The 26,662-nt window shown below is 41.4% G+C and overlaps 1 long non-coding RNA gene and 1 pseudogene across 1 annotated transcript in view; both read right to left on the bottom strand.

Moving 5' to 3' along the window:
• LOC140359391 (uncharacterized) overlaps window positions 1-26,662 on the bottom strand; it is a 313,132-nt gene that overhangs the window by 17,133 nt on the left and 269,337 nt on the right. The gene's annotated exons all lie outside the window — the stretch shown is intronic.
• Window positions 25,389-26,581, bottom strand: LOC140359251 (copine-3 pseudogene; annotated as a pseudogene).

Below are 26,662 nucleotides of genomic sequence, written 5' to 3'. Positions count from 1 at the left end.
TGTGGCCTGTGTGCCCTCATGCAGGATTATTATGCCCTGTGATGCGTATAACGTGTCAGTGTCCCGCGTAAGACCTTGGAACTTCCTTCAATCGGACTTGAGTTTGGGTGAACTGGTCTTGCTTCGGGGTTTTTGCTTGATTTTGAAAAAAAGAAAAAAGATCCTGTCATACAATAAATGGGTACCTTTGGAACGTACTTTGGCGGCAGGGGAAAAAGGCAATTACAAAGAAGTGGATGACGTAAACCTCACCAACGATCAAGGACTGAACCCAAATTGTCATAAACATAAAATGGAAAAAATTACATTGAGATTAAAGTTGGAAAATTTGATCAACTTTGAACTAATTGGGACTTGACAACTGGACTTTTCCTTGATTTATTCATGATTTTTTGTCATTATTTATTTTTCGATTATTATTATCTATTTATTTTGTCTAGCTCTGTGGTCTTGTTTCTTGTTTTTTTATTGTTAATACATTTAAACAATTTAAAAAACATAAATTAAACAAAACAAAGAAAGACAATACTGCAAAATAGTCTGCGCTTCAAACTTGATCTTTATCATCTGTGGGTATGGATCAGAACACCTGCAGTGGAAACACAAAGAGAACTCATTAAACATGGTAGATCTCGTAAACTGCTGCTCGAACGACACACAATGCCACTGTTCACTGGATTTATGGAATTCATTTAACGGCCCAACATTAGCTTTGGTACAGTATCTCTCAATTTGTCATTTAGAAAGTACGGAAACATGCAAAAATATTTCAACGCGGTTTTTAGTGCATAAAGGGCAACTCAAACTGTTGAGTTATTTCACCACCCCCACCCCTGCCCCCCCTCCTCTCCCTGACCACCCACCCTTCCCTCCCCTCACCACCTTCTCCTCTGTTAACTCCTCTCATATCATAGACCTCATCACCGCTTCCAAAACCACCACCTGCTCTCTCGACCCCCTCCCAACGAATCTAACCAAGGCCTGCCTCCCTGCTCTCATCCCCCATCTCACCACCCTCTTCAACCAGTCTTTATCCCTCGGCCATGTTCCTTCCATCTACAAACTGGCCTCCATCACCCCCATCCTCAAAAAACCCACCCTAGACTCCGCCAACCTCTCCAACTACCGCCCCATCTCCAACCTGCCGTTCCTCTCAAAAACGCTGGAACGCATTGTCGCCGCCCAACTTCACACCCACCTCCAGTCAAACAACCTCTATGAACCCCTCCAATCTGGCTTCCGCCCACTTCACAGCACTGAAACAGCCCTGGTCAAAGTACTCAACAATCTCCTCACCTCTGCAGACTCCGGGGCCCTCAACATCCTGTTACTACTAGACCTCAGCGCAGCCTTTGACACTATAAACCATTCCATCCTCCTACAAAGGCTGCGCCAACTGGGTGTTGAGGGCTCTGCACTTGACTGGCTCACATCCTACCTGACCAACAGGCAAGAGTTCATTTCCCTCTCCGGTCACTCATCCACCCTCTCCCCAGTAACGCAGGGGGTCCCCCAGGGCTCAGTCCTCGGCCCCCTCCTCTTCATCTGCTACATCTTCCCCCTTGGTCACATCCTCCGCCAACTCAACCTGGACTTTCACTGCTACGCTGACGACACCCAGATATACCTCACCACCAAATCCACCCAAAACCCTCCCCTCAGCCACATCGAAACCTGCATCTCTACAATAAAATCATGGCTCACTCTCAACTTCCTCAAACTGAACAGTGACAAAACAGAGCTCCTCCTCATTGGCACCAAATCCACTCTCAATAAAACTGGTCCCTTTTCACTCAGCATCGACACCTCGACCATCACCCCCTCTACCCTGGTACGCAATCTCGGTGTCATCATGGACCCCACCCTCTCCTTCACTCCCCATGTCAGCCACATCGTCAAGACCTCATACTTCCACCTCCGCCGCATCGCCAAAATCCGACACTGCCTCACCCTCCCCGCTGCTGAATCCCTCATCCATGCCTTCATCTCCTCCCGCCTCGACTACTGCAACTCCCTCCTCACTGGCATCTCCTCCCATTCCCTCCACAGACTCCAAATGGTCCAAAACTCCGCTGCCCGCCTCCTCACCCACACCCGGTCCCGTGATCACATCACTCCCGTTCTCCGCTCTCTCCACTGGCTCCCCATCAAGCAGCGCATAAACTTTAAAATACTCCTCCTCACCTTCAAAGCTCTTCACCACCTTGCCCCCCCCTACCTGTCTGACCTCCTCATCCCCCACCGCCCCACCCGAGCTCTCCGATCCTCCTCCTCTCTCACCCTGACTGCACCAACATCCCGACTCAAAACTTTTGGCGACAGAGCATTCTCCCGAACAGCACCCCGACTCTGGAACTCCCTCCCCCAACCTGTCCGCCACTCTCCCTCACTCACAACATTCAAATCCCGCCTAAAAACATACCTCTTCACCCAAGCCTATGACCTCCCCTACCCCTAGCCTCCTCTACCCCATTGCCTACTCTTCTACCCCCTGTTACATCCCCATCTTTTTCTCTCTACTTCTTCTGTCTTGTTCATTTTATCTGTATATTAATGTGTATTGTACGTGTTGTCCCCCCCTGTCTGTAAATACCCCCCCTTTTTTTATTATGTTCAGCGTCTTTGGGTCACTGAAAAGCGCTATATAAAAAAAAGTTATTATTATTATTATTATTATTATTATAATTAACAATGTAAGTATGCCATAGTTCGATGATTCGAGCGTGTCCTTTTGTGAGATGTGAAGAAGCCAGCCAAAACATGAATACAAGTGTCAAGAGTCAAACTGACAAGATCTATACAAAGATATACACTGTCCCCCTCCTCTCCTCCTACAGGAGAACAGCTGCAGGTCTTTCAGCTGCAACACAGTATCTAAACCCGACTGATGCAGTGAGTGGCTTCTCATTTCTCAAACAACCATGTGGAAAGACGAATCCTCATGGTCATGGATGAGATGTCAGTGTGTTTGAGAAGGGTCAATCATTGGCATCGAGCAGAGAAAACGTCTAAGGAGAAGCAGAGACTAATGTACTACAGATCTGAACCTCAGTGAGAGTGTTTGGGACGAGCTGGAGGAGGCTTTGTGCAGTGGTCACTCTCTCCATCATCAATACAAGATCTGTGTGAGAAATAATGCAATACTGGATGGAAATATTGCAGAAGCTTATTGAAACCAAGCCATAGTGAATGTGTGCTGTAATCAAAGCCAAAGGCGGTCCTACCAAATATTAGAGGCTTTGTAACTTTATTTTAGGCAGCGTACAATCAATGCTTACAAATGTATGTTTTTACAATCAACTTTTTGCATTCTCAAGGACTTTTTGAGCTTTTAAATCATGTTATATTGTCCTTTCATCAAAAACATACCTGGAGTTGTCTTTAGCTTCATTCACGCAAATTGCTTACAAGGTCATTTTCTCTGAGCGCTCCCAAATCATTCCGTTTAAATAAAAAAACAAAACACTTCTGTGATGTTTGTATGTCCATAAAACATAACCGGACTCATTCTGCAGTCAAACTGTGTTCACAAATAACACATGGCTCTATTAGCATAGCACATAGCATAGCACATAGCATAGCGTGTTGCCCGAGGGCTTCATTTATCTATTTTTTTCATCGTTCAAAGGTCAAAAATCCATTCGCTGAAGCAGAAGCCGAGCTATTTGATTCCTTTCATTAGACTTTGCGTTTAGAAGCCTGAATATGCAGGTATCCCAAACCAAAAGAGGAACAGGCAATAAAAAACATCAATATACGGCCCAAAATCAAAATAGCTTTAATGTATTTTATCGCACACAAACCACTCGGCGCCGTGAACTCCTGGCCACGCTCTCATATTGTATTCCTCCGTCCTGAATAAATAAATCGAGCCCGCCTCTCACACTTGAAAGAAACCTTGAATTTTTCATGCTGGGTTTCTCAGGTGAGGTGTTTGTGGAGATAGTGCGAGTGTCAAAGCGCCTGTAATTTAACTCTGCTTTGGTGGCGCTAACTTCATAAAAATATCATCTTTTGCAGACAGTGCTCCGGTTCGCTCCGGAGAGACGGGACTTTTATGTTTGTTTTTTATAGCATTCAGCGGCATTTATTTTACAAGAAGCGGAATGACTAAACCAGACGAATTACAGGGAATATCAAGCCATTTAAGTGAAAGAAATTCTCCAAAGTTCTGCTAAGTGTTAATGACTCTTTGATCACATTTGAAGGTTGTTGAGCAATTACTGCGAGTATTGAAATAAGGGATCGGCAAACCTTGTGAGAAGCTCGTGCCTCTGAGAGTGCCACCATGGACGCAGTCACACGTTGCACTTTTATTCATTCATTTATCCACAATTTGATTCAAAATAATATCAAACTTTCCCTGTTTCTTCTGGCATAAAACAGTGATACAATCGTGACATTTAGGGGGATTTGCTTCTCAATAAAAATAAGTAAATCCTTGCATACTGATGTTTTTGATGCTACTTTTCTGACATTTAAAGCGCCTAAGACAGGTTGGACGACTCATCGAACTAAAACACAGTTAAAATTAGCGATGCTACGACGGACCGGATCTGGACTTGTAAAAACGTTTCGGTTCAGGTCCAAAAAAAACGAAACCCCGGTGATTCGGTTCTGGACTCACAAAAAAATCTAGCACTCACATATTATATCCTTTTTGTTCTAGAATCTTAAACCTTCCATTGATCGCGAAATTCGCGCTGGAAAAGACGTAAACACTGCCATGCGCCGCTGTCAATGGCGCACACGGACCCTAATTAGTGATTAGTATCCACATGTGAACACTGAAGTGAACCGTGTATCCACATGTGAACACTGAAGTGAACCGTGTGTCCACATGTGAACACTGAAGTGAAGCGTGTATCCACATGTGAACACTGAAGTGAACCGTGTATCCACATGTGAACACTGAAGTGAAGCGTGTATCCACATGTGAACACTGAAGTGAACCGTGTATCCACATGTGAACACTGAAGTGAAGCGTGTATCCACATGTGAACACTGAAGTGAACCGTGTATCCACATGTGAACACTGAAGTGAACCGTGTATCCACATGTGAACACTGAAGTGAACCGTGTATCCACATGTGAACACTGAAGTGAACCGTGTGTCCACATGTGAACACTGAAGTGAACCGTGTATCCACATGTGAACACTGAAGTGAACCGTGTATCCACATGTGAACACTGAAGTGAACCGTGTATCCACATGTGAACACTGAAGTGAACCGTGTATCCACATGTGAACACTGAAGTGAACCGTGTATCCACATGTGAACACTGAAGTGAACCGTGTATCCACATGTGAACACTGAAGTGAAGCGTGTATCCACATGTGAACACTGAAGTGAAGCGTGTATCCACATGTGAACACTGAAGTGAACCGTGTATCCACATGTGAACACTGAAGTGAACCGTGTATCCACATGTGAACACTGAAGTGAACCGTGTATCCACATGTGAACACTGAAGTGAACCGTGTATCCACATGTGAACACTGAAGTGAACCGTGTATCCACATGTGAACACTGAAGTGAACCGTGTATCCACATGTGAACATTGAAGTGAACCGTGTATCCACATGTGAACACTGAAGTGAACCGTGTATCCACATGTGAACATTGAAGTGAACCGTGTATCCACATGTGAACACTGAAGTGAACCGTGTATCCACATGTGAACACTGAAGTGAACCGTGTATCCACATGTGAACACTGAAGTGAACCGTGTGTCCACATGTGAACACTGAAGTGAAGCGTGTATCCACATGTGAACATTGAAGTGAACCGTGTATCCACATGTGAACACTGAAGTGAACCGTGTGTCCACATGTGAACACTGAAGTGAACCGTGTATCCACATGTGAACAGTGAAGTGAACCGTGTATCCACATGTGAACACTGAAGTGAACCGTGTATCCACATGTGAACATTGAAGTGAACCGTGTATCCACATGTGAACATTGAAGTGAACCGTGTATCCACATGTGAACATTGAAGTGAACCGTGTATCCACATGTGAACATTGAAGTGAACCGTGTATCCACATGTGAACATTGAAGTGAACCGTGTATCCACACGTGAACACTGAAGTGAACCGTGTATCCACACGTGAACATTGAAGTGAACCGTGTATCCACACGTGAACATTGAAGTGAACCGTGTATCCACACGTGAACATTGAAGTGAACCGTGTATCCACACGTGAACATTGAAGTGAACCGTGTATCCACATGTGAACACTGAAGTGAACCGTGTATCCACATGTGAACATTGAAGTGAACCGTGTATCCACATGTGAACATTGAAGTGAACCGTGTATCCACATGTGAACATTGAAGTGAAGCGTGTATCCACATGTGAACACTGAAGTGAACCGTGTATCCACATGTGAACACTGAAGTGAACCGTGTATCCACATGTGAACACTGAAGTGAACCGTGTATCCACATGTGAACATTGAAGTGAACCGTGTATCCACATGTGAACACTGAAGTGAAGCGTGTATCCACATGTGAACACTGAAGTGAAGCGTGTATCCACATGTGAACATTGAAGTGAACCGTGTATCCACATGTGAACACTGAAGTGAACCGTGTATCCACATGTGAACACTGAAGTGAACCGTGTATCCACATGTGAACATTGAAGTGAACCGTGTATCCACATGTGAACATTGAAGTGAACCGTGTATCCACATGTGAACACTGAAGTGAAGCGTGTATCCACATGTGAACACTGAAGTGAACCGTGTATCCACATGTGAACACTGAAGTGAACCGTGTATCCACATGTGAACATTGAAGTGAAGCGTGTATCCACATGTGAACACTGAAGTGAACCGTGTATCCACATGTGAACACTGAAGTGAACCGTGTATCCACATGTGAACACTGAAGTGAACCGTGTATCCACATGTGAACACTGAAGTGAACCGTGTATCCACATGTGAACATTGAAGTGAACCGTGTATCCACATGTGAACACTGAAGTGAAGCGTGTATCCACATGTGAACATTGAAGTGAACCGTGTATCCACATGTGAACACTGAAGTGAACCGTGTATCCACATGTGAACACTGAAGTGAACCGTGTATCCACATGTGAACATTGAAGTGAACCGTGTATCCACATGTGAACATTGAAGTGAACCGTGTATCCACATGTGAACACTGAAGTGAACCGTGTATCCACATGTGAACACTGAAGTGAACCGTGTATCCACATGTGAACATTGAAGTGAACCGTGTATCCACATGTGAACACTGAAGTGAACCGTGTATCCACATGTGAACATTGAAGTGAACCGTGTATCCACACGTGAACACTGAAGTGAACCGTGTATCCACATGTGAACATTGAAGTGAACCGTGTATCCACACGTGAACACTGAAGTGAACCGTGTATCCACATGTGAACACTGAAGTGAAGCGTGTATCCACATGTGAACACTGAAGTGAAGCGTGTATCCACATGTGAACACTGAAGTGAACCGTGTATCCACATGTGAACACTGAAGTGAACCGTGTATCCACATGTGAACACTGAAGTGAACCGTGTATCCACATGTGAACATTGAAGTGAACCGTGTATCCACATGTGAACATTGAAGTGAACCGTGTATCCACATGTGAACATTGAAGTGAACCGTGTATCCACATGTGAACACTGAAGTGAACCGTGTATCCACATGTGAACATTGAAGTGAACCGTGTATCCACATGTGAACATTGAAGTGAACCGTGTATCCACATGTGAACATTGAAGTGAACCGTGTATCCACATGTGAACATTGAAGTGAACCGTGTATCCACATGTGAACATTGAAGTGAACCGTGTATCCACACGTGAACACTGAAGTGAACCGTGTATCCACACGTGAACATTGAAGTGAACCGTGTATCCACACGTGAACATTGAAGTGAACCGTGTATCCACACGTGAACATTGAAGTGAACCGTGTATCCACATGTGAACATTGAAGTGAACCGTGTATCCACATGTGAACACTGAAGTGAACCGTGTATCCACATGTGAACATTGAAGTGAACCGTGTATCCACATGTGAACATTGAAGTGAACCGTGTATCCACATGTGAACATTGAAGTGAAGCGTGTATCCACATGTGAACACTGAAGTGAACCGTGTATCCACATGTGAACACTGAAGTGAACCGTGTATCCACATGTGAACACTGAAGTGAACCGTGTATCCACATGTGAACATTGAAGTGAACCGTGTATCCACATGTGAACACTGAAGTGAACCGTGTATCCACATGTGAACACTGAAGTGAAGCGTGTATCCACATGTGAACATTGAAGTGAACCGTGTATCCACATGTGAACACTGAAGTGAACCGTGTATCCACATGTGAACACTGAAGTGAACCGTGTATCCACATGTGAACATTGAAGTGAACCGTGTATCCACATGTGAACATTGAAGTGAACCGTGTATCCACATGTGAACACTGAAGTGAAGCGTGTATCCACATGTGAACACTGAAGTGAACCGTGTATCCACATGTGAACACTGAAGTGAACCGTGTATCCACATGTGAACATTGAAGTGAAGCGTGTATCCACATGTGAACACTGAAGTGAACCGTGTATCCACATGTGAACACTGAAGTGAACCGTGTATCCACATGTGAACACTGAAGTGAACCGTGTATCCACATGTGAACATTGAAGTGAACCGTGTATCCACATGTGAACACTGAAGTGAAGCGTGTATCCACATGTGAACATTGAAGTGAACCGTGTATCCACATGTGAACACTGAAGTGAACCGTGTATCCACATGTGAACACTGAAGTGAACCGTGTATCCACATGTGAACATTGAAGTGAACCGTGTATCCACATGTGAACATTGAAGTGAACCGTGTATCCACATGTGAACACTGAAGTGAACCGTGTATCCACATGTGAACACTGAAGTGAACCGTGTATCCACATGTGAACATTGAAGTGAACCGTGTATCCACATGTGAACACTGAAGTGAACCGTGTATCCACATGTGAACACTGAAGTGAACCGTGTATCCACATGTGAACATTGAAGTGAACCGTGTATCCACATGTGAACACTGAAGTGAACCGTGTATCCACATGTGAACATTGAAGTGAACCGTGTATCCACACGTGAACACTGAAGTGAACCGTGTATCCACATGTGAACACTGAAGTGAAGCGTGTATCCACATGTGAACACTGAAGTGAAGCGTGTATCCACATGTGAACACTGAAGTGAACCGTGTATCCACATGTGAACACTGAAGTGAACCGTGTATCCACATGTGAACACTGAAGTGAACCGTGTATCCACATGTGAACACTGAAGTGAACCGTGTATCCACATGTGAACACTGAAGTGAACCGTGTATCCACATGTGAACATTGAAGTGAACCGTGTATCCACATGTGAACATTGAAGTGAAGCCGGTAAGATCGCTGGCTTTATCTGAACTGTTTTAAGCTGTGGCCGCCGCGTGCGATGTTGATTGTGATTGTTGTACTGCGGGCGCCGCTGCGTGTTAAAGGGGCGGGGTCAGCGTGGTCTTTCGTATAAATATGAATGAAATAACTTAAGTGTTATGTTGTGGTGTGATGTATTTGGTATTAAGTAAATACTAAGTCAAAGTAATATAAGATAAGATAAGATAAGATAAGATAAGATAATCCTTTATTGTCCTACATGGGGAAATTTCATTGGTGCAACGCAGGTAGATACAGAGGTAGATACAGAAGAACAGATCACTTATAGGAAGTCTGAAAAACACTTTCAGTAGAAGATCTTCTATAAACAAAAACTCCCATAGACAAATAAATAAATAAATAAATACATAAATACCATTGCGTGTGATCACAACAGTAATTGCAGATGAATATGTGTCACGACGGCACATGAATTGCACATGAATCACAACAGTAATTGCACATATGACAGAATTGCACATGGTTAGGTCAGTATTGCGAGTGTTCAGGACTAACAGTGTTTGTTATAAAGTCTGACAGCAGCAGGAAGGAAATACCTGCGAAACCTCTCCCTCCCACAACGAGGGTATTATAGGGTAATATTGCTTAATTGCTGCATTCATTAATTGGAGTTTATATTTTGTAATAGTATTTGGTATTTGTATTCTACAGTTGTTAAATATGGTTGGTGTTTAATGTATTATCTTAATGTGTTGTGTAAAATATTTTCATATTCTATTTTTGATACTGCTAAGTTGATGCTTTATAGTGATTCAAGTTGACTTTTATGCTAGTTTTTGTAACTCTGTTATTTTACACTGTGACTTAATTATTTACACTGGTGTAAGGTTTTTACCTGACTTTTGATGCCAATGGATCTGAACATTAAAGAGTGGAAATGTGTCTAAAGACAAAACATAGTATCAGATGAAACAGCTGCTTTGACCCTTGACCCAGACTGACCCTGTCAACAATACTCAACATGCTCTTGTTCCTCAAGTAAAACACATGAATGTGTGTTAACTGTTACGCTATAGTTTAGCAGCTAGCTCGTAGCTTGTGATTTGTAAGTTGTAATTTCTGTTAAAAACATTGAATAAAGCAGACAAGTTGAGTTTATTTCATTCTGCAGTTAAGCCTTGTGTTTGATAGTCGTCCTTGTTCAAGTGTCTTCAACTTAATTTAGCGAAGTAGCTTGTGTTACGCTGTTATAACATTATGTAAATATGGCATGAGTTCAGCCGGACTCATTAGGTCCGGACCTGAACCTAAACCTCTGGATTCTAATCCGGACCTGAACCTGAACGTGGGTTTAGGTCTGCATCCCTAGTTAAAATCAGTATAAGTAAAACTAATTTCTAAAAAGTTACACAAATTTATCCTAGAATAGGAAATGTTTTAGGTTTAAAAATGTACTGCCTGTATGTAATTGATGACATCGCACTAGGAAATTACCCAGCAACCACTAATTGACTTCATTTGACGAATAAACATATCTTTTATTATTGAATTCATGTTTAGAGACTCAAAAAAGTTGTTTGTTTGGTGTAAATGATGCCTTAATTGTGTCCCTGGTGTGATGTTACTTCTTGTCATTTTCTACAGATTTTCCTGGCTTTTCTCCACTAATACCTGCTCGATTGGTGTAAAACTATAATTAATATGTACAACAGGTATAAATACACCAAATAAAGTCAAAACTAGAACATCATAAAAACCTTTCTTACGCCTTTTAATGTTCCCAGCTGCAGGCTTACTCCCTATAATATCTTTTTCATAATTTATTCCTAAAACATATCCTCTGTAAGTTTTAGTTTGAGCTGAATATTATCAAATGGATACTTGCTGGTTCTTCTCTTGTCAATAGAGCCTTTTTGTCTTTAATGCTGAGTCACTCTCGTTTTCACAATAAGCCTCTTTCAGCAGCCAAAATACAGACAATTCTTTATTATGTACGGGTCCCATGAAGTGTTTGGCTGCAGCTAGAGCTCATTCGAGGGCGCACAGAGCTGTAGAAAAGAAAAGCGGCTGCAAAGAGCTGTTCAAACACACAAGTCACGCTGGTCGTCCACCGCTAAAGAGCACAGCCCTCCACGGTAAACCTAAAGTCTGAATATATGTCAGCATCAATGAAAATCTCTGGAATTAAATGGACGTGCAGTATGAATAGAACAGTCTATTTAATCCCTTATTAGCTTCAAAAATGGACAATCTTTTTAAAAATGAGATGTTTCAGCTGCCATTCCGGAAGTCTGTTTTTGATCTGAAAGTTGAGGAGCTAGAGTTTTTACAGGCTCAAATCGTGGCAATAGGGTTGCTATGGGAATGTCATTTTGTAAAACTAACATTCATTTGAGAATACATGCACACTAGCAGAATGCAGCACCTTTACATGAGTTTATATGTGAGGTGAAAGTAAAGGAAGGGAACTGACTGGATTACCAGAGGAGAGGATTTTTCAAACAGTTTAGGTAATAATGCCGTTTAAGTATTTATAACCTTTATTTATGCATAAATCATCAAATGGTATACAATAATTTAATTTTAAAAGTTATCTGTGTTTTGTTGCCGAGTTATCTGTGTTTTCCTGTCTCTGTGTTGACTCGTTCAATGTAATTTAAGAATCTGAGATCTCAATTGATGAAAACTTGATCTGATGTTCAGTAAACTTGTTAGATAATCAAATAAAGTTCCAATGAGAGCTTTATAAACAAACAAAAGGCAGTGCTGCTCTCTTCTCACATCCAATCATTGCCAGCCAACTTTAGGGTATAACTGACAGGGGTGAGTTCTGTATCCTTCTCCTGCAATGAACTTTAGAGCTGAGTTTTAAACTGTGTTCAGAGGTTTTAACACTGTGGCTGTACAATGCACTTACAAGGCAAATTCTTTCTCTGCATTTGACCCATCCTTCAGTGTTGGGGGCTAAACCTGTCAGGAGCAGTGAGCAGCTTCCATGCAGCACCCAGGGATCCATCTCCAGGTCTTTGTGCTTGTCTTTTTACTTGGGTTGATGGGGGAAACCGGGATACACAAAGGAAACCCACCCAGACACGGGGAGAAACATGCAAACGCCACACAAAAAGGCCCAGTTTGACCCGGGAGTGCAACTGTGCCGGCTTTTTTAAATTAAAGTCTTTTCACTTAATTAATCCCTCGTGAGAGATTACTCCACTCGTAAGTGCGGCTATATCACGTAGTGTGATTGTTATGTGTTTGGTAAAGTGCTGTTTGCTCATTATCTGCAGCGTAATGGTGTAATGTACTATTTATTGTATCAATTTATTTTGGATTGCACAATCCTTTAGGTAGAAAGCAAAGAGTCAACTGATGTTATTTTCATTACATGCTGTAGTCACATGATCGTACAATCAATGTTACAATGTTACTATGTAAAAGGTGTGGTCGAGCTACACTTTGTCAGAAAAACCTCTTTTAGAGCTAACAGTCATTTCTGCTGCGTAAGGGTGACAGTTGTTTTGTCAGACGGTTGTCATGTGTCCGTTTTAGTGCTTTTGAGCACACAAGCACTTTTCACACTTTTCACAACTTTCGGAGGCCAGAGCAAGTTTTGCTGTCACAGTAAAGCTACAACAACAACAACAACAACAACAACTAGCATGCTAACAATGCACTTCCTGCTTTGAGGAGAATAAAACACACTGCAGACACCACACTGCTGTCCCATCTTGACTCTTGGTGCTGATAATAAAATATATTTACTCTAAAAAAAAAAACAAGATTTTATTACAAAGAAAATTGGGCTTGGTATATTTTAAAAGAAGAAACTGAATGCTCAGTACACCACAGACTGTATAATAGGAGTGGACAGCACTAGCCCGCTGCCCCTGAGTGCTGAGGCGACTCGGCTCCTTCAGGTCTGGCTCCCATTCACTTTCTATTGTCTATCTGCTCCTTTTTCTCTGAAACTGCTGCTGTGAGACTCATCATTCAGGATTTAAAATGTTTGTATTACAAAGCTCTACAAGATTCTGGTGTTTTATTCCACTATTGTCTTTGTGAATCAACTTATGAACAATAATAACGGACCAATGCTTGGCGTCTGGCAGGAAGTATACCAACATTATGGCACCACTTCGTCCACCGATATATACAGTCTATACTTTCACATAACCTTTCGAAGTATTACAAGTATTCAGTTACATCCACCTCCTGTAAAAGTGTAGCGGCCCTGACCTCTGCGTCTGTGCTGGGCCCGGCTCTCGGCTCCGTCACCTCTGCTCTCGCTTCGTCTGTTGGGGGGAGACTTGGAGGTTATTATAGGCTGTTTTTCCCCGGCAGCCATGTTTGACCCATGTGACCCATGAGGACGGATCACATGACACTGAGCGGGGACCAGCTGATCACTGTCCGGCGCAGGAGCTCTGACCTCCACCTGGGCATCCACTCTCGACCCCTGCACGACTCGCTCCAGCTGGGCAGTTGGACTCGAACACAACCGGGCCGCTGTCCACTGCCCAGGTCAGAGGAAAGTTAAAACAGAGAAGTAATTAGTAAAAGTCTGGTGGTGAAAAACAAAAGTGTAAATGACATCTGGTTAATCACTACTTTGGCATCACTCTAAACATTTTAAATCGGACTTTTTGATAAATATGGTATCGTTAACTCTGAGGTGGGATGGATTATTAATATGAATAGCTCAGTGAGAGAGAGTTTGACAGATTTGTGAACAATATTTGAGAGGAATGTGTCTTTTGTGTTTGTTGAAAAAGTTTCCTATCTTTATGTTCAGCTCATTTAAAACGGGAGCAAAAATAAAAGTGTTGTGTTTCTATTTATATTCAGTGTAGTTTAGTTCTTTGCTGGCGACAGGGCCGCGGGGTGCAGTGCACTGATGATTCCACTGTGTCTAATCCTGGGAAATAAATAATACATTTATATACATTTTTGACACAGGCAGAGTTTTCAGCTCAAAGTGAGATGGCAGCAGAAACAAAATGGAAGCAGCAATTAAGATTATTTAAACAAGGGTGACTAAAACGATGAACAAACACCGATGACAGTACAAATATCACATAATGTGTTAAATAAAACCAGAGATTTGGTTATTAATGAAGGGATGGCAGTAGTAAAATAATACTAATATTTTAACAGTTTTTAACAAAAAATACCAAACAATTACAAACAATACCATTTTCAGCCTTACCACGTTTCTACAATTCTATCCCAGTATTTTGCACTAATCCTGAGAAGGATTTGTAGATTGTAGATTTCTATGCCTTCTATAGCTATATTTTGTGGGCTAGGACGTAGAAAATCCTAATTCTTCACAGATGGAACTTTTTCTCATTAGAACTTCGAACTGAACATCTTTTCCATTTTGAAGCCAGTGGAACAAATGAGTATTTAGCAGAAAAATGCAATGTTGATTAAGGTATTAACCCCACCATACTTTCTTCTAATGCGGTTTATTTCTCAAACAAGTCGATGCAGAGGAAGCAGGACTTTCATCTCCCGGGTTTTTGTAATGTTAAACTGCACTAATGGATTCACTTGATGAAATCCGCAGATAATAAAAATATGGACAATAGATGTTGAATTTTTTATGAGCGGAAAGATAAAGGAGGGACCGGTCGACTCTAGATAGCGTGCAGCACAAACGTCTGAAGAAAAGAACGGCCCGCGCTCAATAATTGAGTGTTTATTGTCGTTTGAAAATGGATTTTCCTCATATTTCCCGGGAACATTTTCTGTGGGGTTGTGCTGTAGTAGATTGTTTTACATCGGGAAAGTGGTGGCGTTTGCATGCACTGACTTAGCTCCCTAAACGCGCCGCTATTATATTCGGCCATCATCTGATGACACTGCACTTTTAAATCTAATGTTTTCTCCTAATGTCGTTTGTGCTGCAGCGGAAGAGAGAAAACCAGGCACTGACATTCGTCCTTAAGACCACGTTTGGCTAAACTCAGCGCAAGAAACAGTGTAATAGCTGTTTGTTAATGTGGCTAGAAGGTTATTTATTACGTGCACTATATATCTTTTCTGATAGATTATAACGCAAAAAACCCAAAATGTGCATGTCTTCCTCTCTCACATCCACAATTCACACTTCACTGTCCTGTCCAATAAAGTCTATGGGTAAAAAAAAAGGAAATAAGATCGACATGACAACAATTCTTCAATGTTTAAATATCAATACAACCAAATAGTTTATAATTGTTCATACATCAAATAATCCTTTCTGTGATATTAGATGAGTTTTGGCTTAGTTTACAACATGGTTGCTAGGTAACAGTTATGGAATTTTCTAGTGTGTAATCAGTAAGTAAAATCATATATAGTTTTTCAAAAGTGGGATGGAATAGAAACATTTTTGCAAGACCTTAACTATAATTATCTCTAATTGTGTTTTAGAAGAATGAGTAGTCCAATCTGTCATAGGCACTTCAAAACCCATTAGAAGACCTATTTTTCCCAAAATGCCTGACTAAATCGAGCCCCATCAAACTGAAATTGTTCTTGAAGCATTTGGAATACAAACAACTGGAGCTAGTTTAACTAAAAATGTGTTTTAGGGACTTTTTAAAAAAAACATTTTAAAAAGTCCAGGCAAAGTCCATACAAATGTCCTATTACATTTTTAGGGTGGACAATTGGTGGGTTAAAGCTTCTATTTTTATAATTAACGTGTCCAGCAGCTTGATAGTTTCCTTATCAGAAGTGGCCAGAAAGGAAGACATTAAGAACAATTCGAGGGCCCAACTGTGACAAACATGTACTGTGGCCACACTGTGGAAAAACAGCATATTTTGTTTGTATCGTTGTTGTCTGTCTTGTGTGTTTTTATGGACTTAATCCAGGAAAAGCAATGGCATTTCCATGTAGATAATCAGTAAAGTTACATGTGTGTCTTTTATAGCATGTCCAAATATTTTATGTTCCGTTTTGAGTGGTTTAATAGGATTGTGATTAACTACATCCATCTATTACTTATTTAGTTTTTCTTGGGACATATCGGTTTTATGTCCCAGATACATAGTTTTAAAAGGAATTTGATACCACCTGTGGAAATCTCCTCATGCTAAAAGAAATCTCCTGGAGGGATGAGCTTGATGGTGCACATTGCTCCCTGGCTCACAAGCCGGCTCCGAACCCCATTTCCACGACTTAGAACAGCAAAAATAAACAAACTTTGGTTATAACAGCATATTTGACTATTTCTCATACAGGACAAACATAAGAGGGGTGTGGCTATATTGATCTCCAGCAGAATTTCAGCCTTTTAACAGATTTTTGAACACAAAGATAAAATTGCATATTTGTACTGGTCCAACTATTAAAGGGCCTTTATCATGCAAAATCGACTTTTCAAAGCTTACAGTGGTGGTAACCAGGATGACGCGGCAGGGCGTGATGTGGTGCATTCTGCAAATGGCCAGAATCGCCGTTATGCACTCTTAAAACTTAAAACTCTTTGCTGGACAACTCCACCTCCGCCATTGGACACCTGCTACTGCGGTCTGGACCAGACTGGACAGTGCAGACTCGTGCTCAGTTTCTATTTGGGAAACCAGATAAATCCCCACCGTCACATCATAATGACCAAAAATGCTTGTCCAGCTGTGCGTAACAGTGCGGTGCTTACTGGTTACTTTATAAGAAGCAATAAGTGTGTTCGTGCTCCTCTGCACAAAGAATGAAATTAGTAATTTCGTTCTGCAGATCTCGCAGCTGGTTCTTGACACATCAGCTGAGCAGAACTTTGTTCGGCAGGGCTGTCCAGTCAAGTAGGCTCTGATTGGCTAAACCAGGGGTCGGCTCTTTAGCGCCCTCCTAGTGGCTCCCTGGAGCTTTTTCAAAAATGTATGAAAATTGAACTAGATGGGGGGGGATGTATTTCTTTTAATATGGTTTCTGCAGGAGGACAAACATGACGTAAACATTCTTAACATTTTCCAATTCTGTAAAAATGAAAAAGAACAAATATTCAATTTCAACATTTCTGTGAACAAAGTTTTGCGTCATAGCCTGCGACAGACGTGGCACAGCGCACGTGGGCGGTGCAGCGCCGGGCAGCTGGCTGTTGTAAACAAACCCCAACGAAATAAATGATGGGACAAGAGGATTCAAGGAAGAATGGACCGAAAAAAAATCTTTATTTTCCAATGCAGGAGGATTGCCCACATGTTTGCTTTGTCATGAGAAATTGTCAAATATCAAAAAGAGTCATTTGGAAAGACAGGATGACATGAAGGATTCTCTTTAAGGGACATTAAAATGGCAGGAAACATCACCAATCTGCAAATCAAGGATCTTAATTCAGCTCCAGCATGAAGTGCCTGTGATGAGTCGTGTGAAGTGATCGACCAGGCCGCGCTGTTATGCAGGTATGTTTTTTAATTATTACTTACTAAAACAAAATATTGGAGCTCTTTAGGATTGTCCAACATCAAGAATCTTTGGAAAGAAGGGTGGGGCAGGGTAGTGGTTGGTCCCCCGTTGTTTGCTTTGTGCTTGGAACCATTGGCCCAAGATATTAGACTATTTGAAACAATTCACGGTGTCTCATTTGATGGGACAGAACATAACATTATATCCTGCTATATTTGACCAAACCAGAAATGTTCATTCCTCATGTGATGCACTTCCTTCATGATATTGGTCCAATGTCTAGATACAAACTGAATGTACAGAAAAATGAAATTCTCTCTTACTGGTGACCCCTCTGTCCTTTAGAAAGACGGAATCTCTTACATATTTAAGTGTAGTCCTCCATAAAAACGACACCACTCTTTTCTCCATTACTGTATAAAGTGTAGCATATATTGGTCTCGTTCCTCCTCACAAAGTGGCGCCAAAATGTAATGTATATTCTCTGGGACTAGCCATTACATGTGTAGGATTGCAGGTAGTTAATGTTCATATTTATATTGAAAAGGGCACCATCTGAAGATTGTTTGACAAAGCATCACATTTTACATTTTACCTACATTTTACCTTTTGTTTATAATTTTGACAAATTCAACTTAAACCAACACAATGACATGTAACCATGACAATATATTGCAACACTGTCAATGAACACACATCATTAGCAGGTCATGAGGAAATGTATATTCTTGCAAATACAACACATTTCTTAAGGCGTCTGTTTAACAAAAATGGTTTATGGTTTATTTAAATGTATAATATAGTAATTTAAGGACTTTGTCAATGCACTTTCCAATCAGCAGAACAAAGAGAATATTGTTACAGTGGACGATTCCAATTCTCCACAGGGGTCAGGTCCTTAGAACCATTTGGTGAGATAATTGTCCTCTGTGTTCATTATCATAGAGGTGTTGACCCAAAGGAAAAGCGGGTCATAAAACAGAGGGCTTCTTTGCTTTGTTCTGCAACAGTGCAAATTAAAGTTGTTTTGAATTATGAAAAGGTCATTTCTTTTAAAGATCTTTTGGGGTGTACGTGGCCTACAAAAGAAAGACCTTGTCAAATTGACTCTGATCGCATACTCAAGTCTAAGTCAAAGGATTGAAAAATTAAAATGTATGTTTTTCCCAGATTTCTCTTTCAGACTCTCCCCATTTCCATCCCCAATCAGCTGTTTGAGCTGTTTGAGTGGAATAAACCAATCTCAAGATTTGTATGTCAGAGTAAAAAAACCTTGAGTACAATTCAAAACTCCACAGCTGTCAAGAGAAAAAGGAGGCTGGAGCTTACCTTGTCTGAAAAGTAATTTTATTTCAGCTGAAATCAGAGCGTTGCTGTATTGGTGTGATCCATAATATGAAGCTCAATGGAAAGAAATGAGATGAATGCTATATCCGGGGTTCTTGTACAGGCATTTCCTTTGATATGGTAACAGTCAGAGAAACTGTGGCGCCAGGAGGCAAACCATTATCACGTGTTTTCAGGACAGTCCTGTCTCAATATGATTGGAAATTAACAAGGCACTGCAGACTGTATAAGAACAAATTGAAATAAGGAGTGCTGCATGGATACTTGAATGTCCAAAAAACAGTCAAATGAAAACTGCACTCCAGACTGTTTTTGACACTGCCATCCCTTTCAGTTTTAGAACTATGTACTTGGGCCTCAAAACTCCCGCCATGGAAACAATAAATAGATACCTTTGGAACGTACTTTTGGTGGCAGGAAAAAAGGCCATCACAAGAAATGGATGAGGTAAACCTCACCAACGACCAAGGACTGGACTGACATGGTTCCGGACATCAGAAAATGTAAACAATAACATTCAGACTTGATGTTTTTAATTAAAATGGACATATTTGATTTACTTTGGACTAAATGGGACTTGTATGTATGTTGTGCCGTAATTTGTATTAATATTTTGTCATACTGTACGGTTTTCTAGAAGCCAAACATTTGTCTTGTAAACAGAACATCTGCAACTGCTTCGCTGTCTCAGAAAGCTGTTCCAAAGTTTTGCACGCACCCAAATAATTCATTGCAAGGGAGAAATAACAATGTGCCAAAGAGTTTGTGTGAGCTTGGAACAAGGAACGGGTAACCTAAATCCTCTTTTATAAAACATTTTTCAAACAAACGGAACAAGAGCCTGTTTGAAGTCCAATAACAATACAAATACTGCATAATGTGTGTCCTTTAGGTAGTTCAGTGGGTTTTTGAGAGGTATTTTCCTTGTGCACTACATTCTCTCTACACCCTCCTACTTCAGATCAATCTACTTTTCATTACTTCAAGCACATATCCGGAATATAGCCATGTTTGCAGTTTCACCTAGAAATGAAATATATGGGTCTATAATTGGAGTCTTTGGTGTCAGTTCATTTTAAAAATAATACAGCTCTCATTGTGAATAGATGTGTATGGTCTGTGAATTAGATGGAATGATGAGGATTTGGTTCATCTGCCTATAGGGCTGCAACGATTATTCGAGTTAATCGAATAATTCGATTACAAAAAAGCTTCTATTATTATTTATTGATTCGATGCTTCATTTAATTTACATATTTCATTAAAAACACGTGAATCTGTGGCACGCAGAGCGCACGGAACGACTAGTGGCGCTTTTGTTTCCCACGGAGCTTCTTCCTGAAGCAGCTGAAGCACAAGAGAGAGAGCGGCGTGTTTTAAACTCACGAGTGCGACTCATGGATCTATTATAGGTGCGACCGGGAAGAGTTTTGTTGTGTAAAAGAGCAGGTGCCGCGAGCTGCCGCGAGCAACCACCACAACGAGCTCCGCACGCCGCCCGCCCCAGCACCCGAGTCCTCACCGCGCGGACCCCCGCTCCACACTCTGCTTCCCAGTCACACTAGTACGTTTCAAACATGCCACACGCTCGTCTGCGGCGCCTTGAAACGGCAAATACATCCATGGAAACAGCAGGAGGACAGCGACCATTGTAATAATCTGATGTGAAACAGAAAGTCCGCGATGACGCGGCGCCAACGCCGTAAAGTGACAAACTGTAGAGCCACCGCTCCAAACACCAGCATCACTGTCCCACACACAATGTTTTACAAACTAATGTCTTATTTTAAGTTGTGTGACAGAAACACAAATGAATTCATACTGTAACAGTTTACAGTCTGGTGACAAGTTAATTAGCCCTTTATATATTTTCTTTATATATTCTTTATGTTCAAACAGAACACTTGGACTGGTGAAGTGAAATGTTGCTGTTTTGGGGACAAACTTATGTGAAATTAAGAATAAATGTGTTTTTCTTAGGCAGAAACTCAATTTGTTATTTGTTTATTACAATGAACTATAACGTTTATTTAAAAAAACGATTTAATATGCTTTTAAATGGTTTACGGATTGTACAAAAAAATTAACCGATTCATCGATTAATCGAAGAAAAAATCAATAGATTAATCGATTGCTAAAATAATCGATAGCTGCAGCCGTATCAGTTTGATCCAATACGTTAATTATTTTCAAGGAGACACCTAATTCGTTTTTAGTATTTTCAATATTGTAAAGGGAAAGAAATCCCGCACACTGTCAAACTTGCAAAATAAAAGTTTAATGGTGAAGAGGCAACGTTTCGGCGTCCAGGCCTTCGTCAGGCAAAATCAGGCCTAGACGCCGAAACGTTGCCTCTTCACCATTAAACTTTTATTTAGCAAGTTTGACAGTGTGCGGGATTTCTTTCCCTTTACAGTTCAGCGTGACGAACGCCCTTATCCTACGCACCTGGCACAGAACCTGATGTGCGGAGCATCGTCTTGATTTCCAGTATTTTCAATATTAAAATCAACTGGGGCATAAAACATCACCAATGGAAACCCAAACCCTGCTAAAAGGGATCCCTCTATAGACTTGATGACCAAAATCCCGGGACTGCTCTTCCCAGCTTTGTCCCCTTCTTAGTCTTCTTCTTTTGTACTCAGCTCCTGTGTGGTAACCTGCACTGGGCACTGTCCTCCACAGCCTCCACGCCTTCCTTGTCAGGCCCATCTTCACCCGCGGCGTCGCCCCGGCCCATGCTCACTGCCGCTGTGAAGAGAGTGGCTTCTTACACGCGGAACCCTGACAGTGTATTTTTTATTTATTCAATTTATTTAATATGGACATAGCCAGATGCAATGTTTAAGTGTTATAGCAGAATATGCAAATTGTCCATAGGGCCAATTTAGAGTTTCCAATTTTTACCTAACACATGCATGTCTTTGGACGGTGGGAGGAAGCCGGAGAACCCGGAGAGAACCCACGGTAACACCCGCACACACCCACAGAGTAAGGTCGACATCCCTTCACTTAGCTTTAACATGTGTCTGCCAGCCGCTCCTTTTAGATGAACAATTAACATGCCATTGACACTAACTTTTGCCCAAAGTTGGAACAAGACAGATACAAAAGGGGACAAATGTATTATGTTACAGCCTCATTCCAACAGGGTTTCAATAAATGATTTTTTTCAAAATCCTAAAAATAATACCCCATAATGACAACTTGAACGAAGGTTGTTTGAATTATTTACAAATGTATTAAAAAAACAAAAAGCACCTACGTAGGTATTTACAATTTTAAGCTCAGACATTGTTTTTTCACTGATCATCCTTGAGATGTTTGAAACAACGATTGAAATAGCAAGCGTCATGTCTGGAGGAAACCAGGCCCCACCCATCACCTGGCCAGTACCTACAGTGAAGTACCGAGGTGGCAGCATCACGCTGTGGGGACGTCCCTGACATCCCTGATGAAAACTTGCTCCAGAGGCTTTGGAACTCGGACTGGGGCCAAGGTTCATCTTTAAAAAGACAACAGCCCTCAGCACACAGCCAGGAGAACAAAGGAGTGGCTACAGGACAACTGTGAATGTCCCTGAGTGTCCCAGAGCCACTGGAGAATGGCTGCCAACCTGATGGAGCTTGAGATGTTCTGCAAAGAAGGGTTAGGGTTAAACTACCCAAAAATAGTTAAGGTTGTATTAATTGAAAAACAAAAAAACACAAGACTATAATTAGTGCCAAAGGTGCTTCAACAAAGTATTGAGCAAAGGCTGTGAATACGTAGAGGTGCTTTTTTTTTTTTTTTGCAAAGACTTCAAACAATTGTCTTTCATGTTGTCATTATGGAGTATTGTTTGTAGAATTTTTAAGGCACATAATTAACTTTAGAATTTTAGAATAAGGCAACAACAAAATGTGGAAAAAGGTGAATACTTTGCTGATGCACTGTCTGAGTGTGGCTTTGTGGTGGCTGCTTGCTGTCCCTGTCACAGTTGCACAGTCGGGTGACAGAAATTTTTCACACCTCAAACTGATCAAAACATATCTCAGGACAACGATGAGCCAAGAGAAACGGTCTGCTCTGTCCAGAGATCCTTTGTGGATTTTCAATTAATTATGTATAGTCCAAAATCACAACCGCAGCAGCCTCATGGCATTACAACCTTTTTTATTCAACCAACAAAATTAGAAGGTCAGTTAGTCATTGGTCAGTAAAGGGTAATACAACGGTTTCAACCATCTTTGGTATAACTAAGGACAAAGCACTAAGGCTGCCACAGTAATCGGAATAATTGTGAATAGGTGTATATTGTGAATAGTAAATGATTATCATTATCTTGAAAATACAGAAGTTTTATAATAAATACAGCAACATTTTAAATCCAAATTGCAAAAAAAATCAGCCTTCCATCAGCACATTTTCACCACTGTTTGGTTTAAAATGGATTTTTTACAAATAAAATAGAAATAATGCTTTGACTAGTCCATTCATTGGCAAAATAATCACTGACTACTAAAATAATAACGTAGCAGGGCAGCCCTATAAAACACCCAAGGGCACATTTTTGTACCTTGACCTCAAACCATACCCCATTTACCCAAAATTAAAAGTGGATGAATACAGTACAATACGTGCAATTGTAATGAGTTTACGTCCGACTGCGGCAGCCCTGGGGCAGGTTAAAAAGACAATATGGCGAACGGCATTACAAATGGTCAAATAACTAGATATGAGGCCGCTATCAAACGTTTTCTCGATTGTGGTAGAGGGCAGACAACGGGAGGAAGTTGTAGTTAATTTCAATGTGAGTGGAATAAATGACCAAACACCTTGCACAGCGGCACATCAGCCTCTGTCGGACTGTGCGGTCAACAATCGCGCTAAGATTGACTATTAAAAAGATACTAAGCATATTTTCGTCTCAACTGGCAGGCTATGAGTTTTATTTTAGTCCGGTTAAGACAGGCCTTGTTCTCATTCAGCTCCACATGCCACACGTTTTAGCCGATTGTAAGTTCGATTACAATAATAATTGCTGTGATCTCTGGAGATAAGGAGTAATGTGAAGCAGCAGTTAACATTGGAGTAATAGGTGGCTCATTTATCTGCCCACTCAAGATTTTTTTCTATTTCTTTCTGTGGCACAATTCCAGCAATAAAGTGTAGGAACCATACTCTATTAAATTAACAGTAATATCATTCAGAAACTGCAAGTAACTTCCAAAACAAACTGCGTTCTCGTTCTCATTGGTTTTGCCTACCAGTGGGAAAAAATGCATCAAACAATTAGATATGCTAAAAAAAATAAAAAAAAATCATCCGACATAGACAAGCCAAAGACATAATTTTTAAAATATGATTTTATCAACTAGAAGGACTGAAAAGCAACTTACACAGAGAGCCCTTTACCCACCCACCTTATAACATATATAATCCCTATTTTTAAAACCCTTTGCAACTAAATTCCAGTTTTCTTTTTGACAGCGTTTGTGTACTTTTGCATCACGCCGAAGCGAATATGGAAAGGCTGAGAACGCGCTGATTAAAACGCATCGGTCAGGCTGCATCTCATGGTAATTGCGGTCCACAGTTTCTCATATCAGCCCTGCGTTTCTACAAATACGCCGAGACCCCTTGAGCCTAGCAAGGGTTATTATGTGAGTCTTTGTGTTTGATGTCAGAGAGGTAATATGAGATACGAAGAGCATTCATTCAGCCGCAGATACAGAAAAAATTCAGACGAGATTAGAACAAGACTCTTGCAAAAGTGAAAGCTATATGGAGGAACTCAGCAGGGGAGTGGGCTTCAGCGTACCAGAGATGCGTTTTCAAATGTCTCCTACTCTTCTTACCATGAGACCAAATGATATGTATCTGTATTCTAGGCCAGTGTGTTCCAACATGTAACAATTTTTTTAAAGAAGAAACCGGGATGGAAAACTGAGCTGTCTCATTATAGAAGATACTAAAGAATAGAGGTGGGTAATAATGGCAAAAAGTGGTATATTTATCCTTTTAGAGTAACCAAACGGTGCTAAAATGTGTCTTTTTAGATTTAAAATGTTCAAATATGTAGAGGTTCGAAGTAGACTAGTGGCAGTATGGACTTGCAGATGATGCTAGCCTGAAAATATTCCCCCCAAACAATCTAATTTGTCTTAAAAAAATTGGTTTGGATTGCCTCTAATGTAAGTCCATACAGTATTTGGTCTGTTCATAGACGTTGGTTGAACATGTTTGTAGGTTTGAGTTTGTGAGATTTGAAAAAGAGGTCACTTGATCCGGACCCTGGACGATGTCTCTGGCTACGACCTCGTTGTTGGGACTGATGAGGAACTCCAGGTCACTGAACTCGGCCCCGCCCACTCCCACGATGACGAGGGACATGGGCAGACGAGACACTATGGCACTGCTCCATGTCTGTGATCACGCCATCGGGGATATTCAGGAGCATAAAGTATTGCGGCGCCGTAATTTGCTGCAGAGCTTGTCGGGCGAAGTGGGCCACGTGGTTGATGAACTTTGTGGGTGCCCCGAGTTTGAGTTGAGGTAGACACTGCTGATGCGCCATCACTACTCCCTCATATTGGAAAGTTGTGAGATGGAGGAACTCGGGTGCCAAATTCAAATACAGGAAATATTTTAGTGCTATCGTAGTCCTAGATAACGTTGCCCACGGCCCAAATCGCTGTCAGATACTTGAAGTGCAGAGACCGAGGCCTCCGCGGGTCTCCGTTTGAGCTGTGGAGCCAATGGCGATGTCGAAGTTAAGCTGACATCCCACGATAAAATCCAGGAATGTGAACTCTCTCTCCACCTGAAAGCGTTTCACACAAATAACTACGGAATTTTCATCGTCTTCTTTCTCTATATTTCTCTGCTTTTTGGGATTGATGCATTTTAATTCGACAGGTGAAATGTGAGTTGCTCCCTGCAGTTCAGCCAGTGTTGGTGTAAAGCTTCCAATGAGAGAATGAGATCCGCTGATGTGATAGTTGTAACAATCCACGTTGATGGTCGACTCTGGGTCTCCTCCACACAACGCTCGCAGAGATCCGGAACGACCGCCATGTTAGATTCAGGTTTTTTCCCCTGTCCTGTGAGCCAGCTGCCATCCCGTCTGTGTGGCTTTAAAAACTCCAGGAAAGGGTCCGATCACCACAAATACTTTTTGTCCAAATGTCGTGCCGACACGTCGAAGTTTGCATTTCTTGTATCAGTTATCACCTCTGCACAAATTGGGATGGTGCCATGACCCGCTGGCCTCTGATCTTGTTGTAACAGAGGTTGAGTTATCTGTTTACTGCAAATGATTTGACCCGGTGTGAGTTCCAGTTCACCCAGTAAATCGTCATCGTTGAGGTTGTAGAGGCTTGATTGTTCATTGATTCGTTTTTGTTTGGACATTTAGCGTAAGTTAGGCAAGAGTACCATTTCACAGTTCACTGTTAGAAGTTTGTTTCAGCGCTGTTCATTTCACTCACAAGA

Source organism: Eucyclogobius newberryi, unplaced genomic scaffold (genome assembly GCF_026437365.1).
Source record: "Eucyclogobius newberryi isolate DKJ021-1_F unplaced genomic scaffold, fEucNew1.0.hap1 SCAF_14, whole genome shotgun sequence".
NCBI classification, from domain to species: domain Eukaryota; kingdom Metazoa; phylum Chordata; class Actinopteri; order Gobiiformes; family Gobiidae; genus Eucyclogobius; species Eucyclogobius newberryi.
The sequence above is the reverse complement of the archived record's forward strand: the minus strand, read 5'-3'. Positions and strand labels throughout refer to the sequence as shown.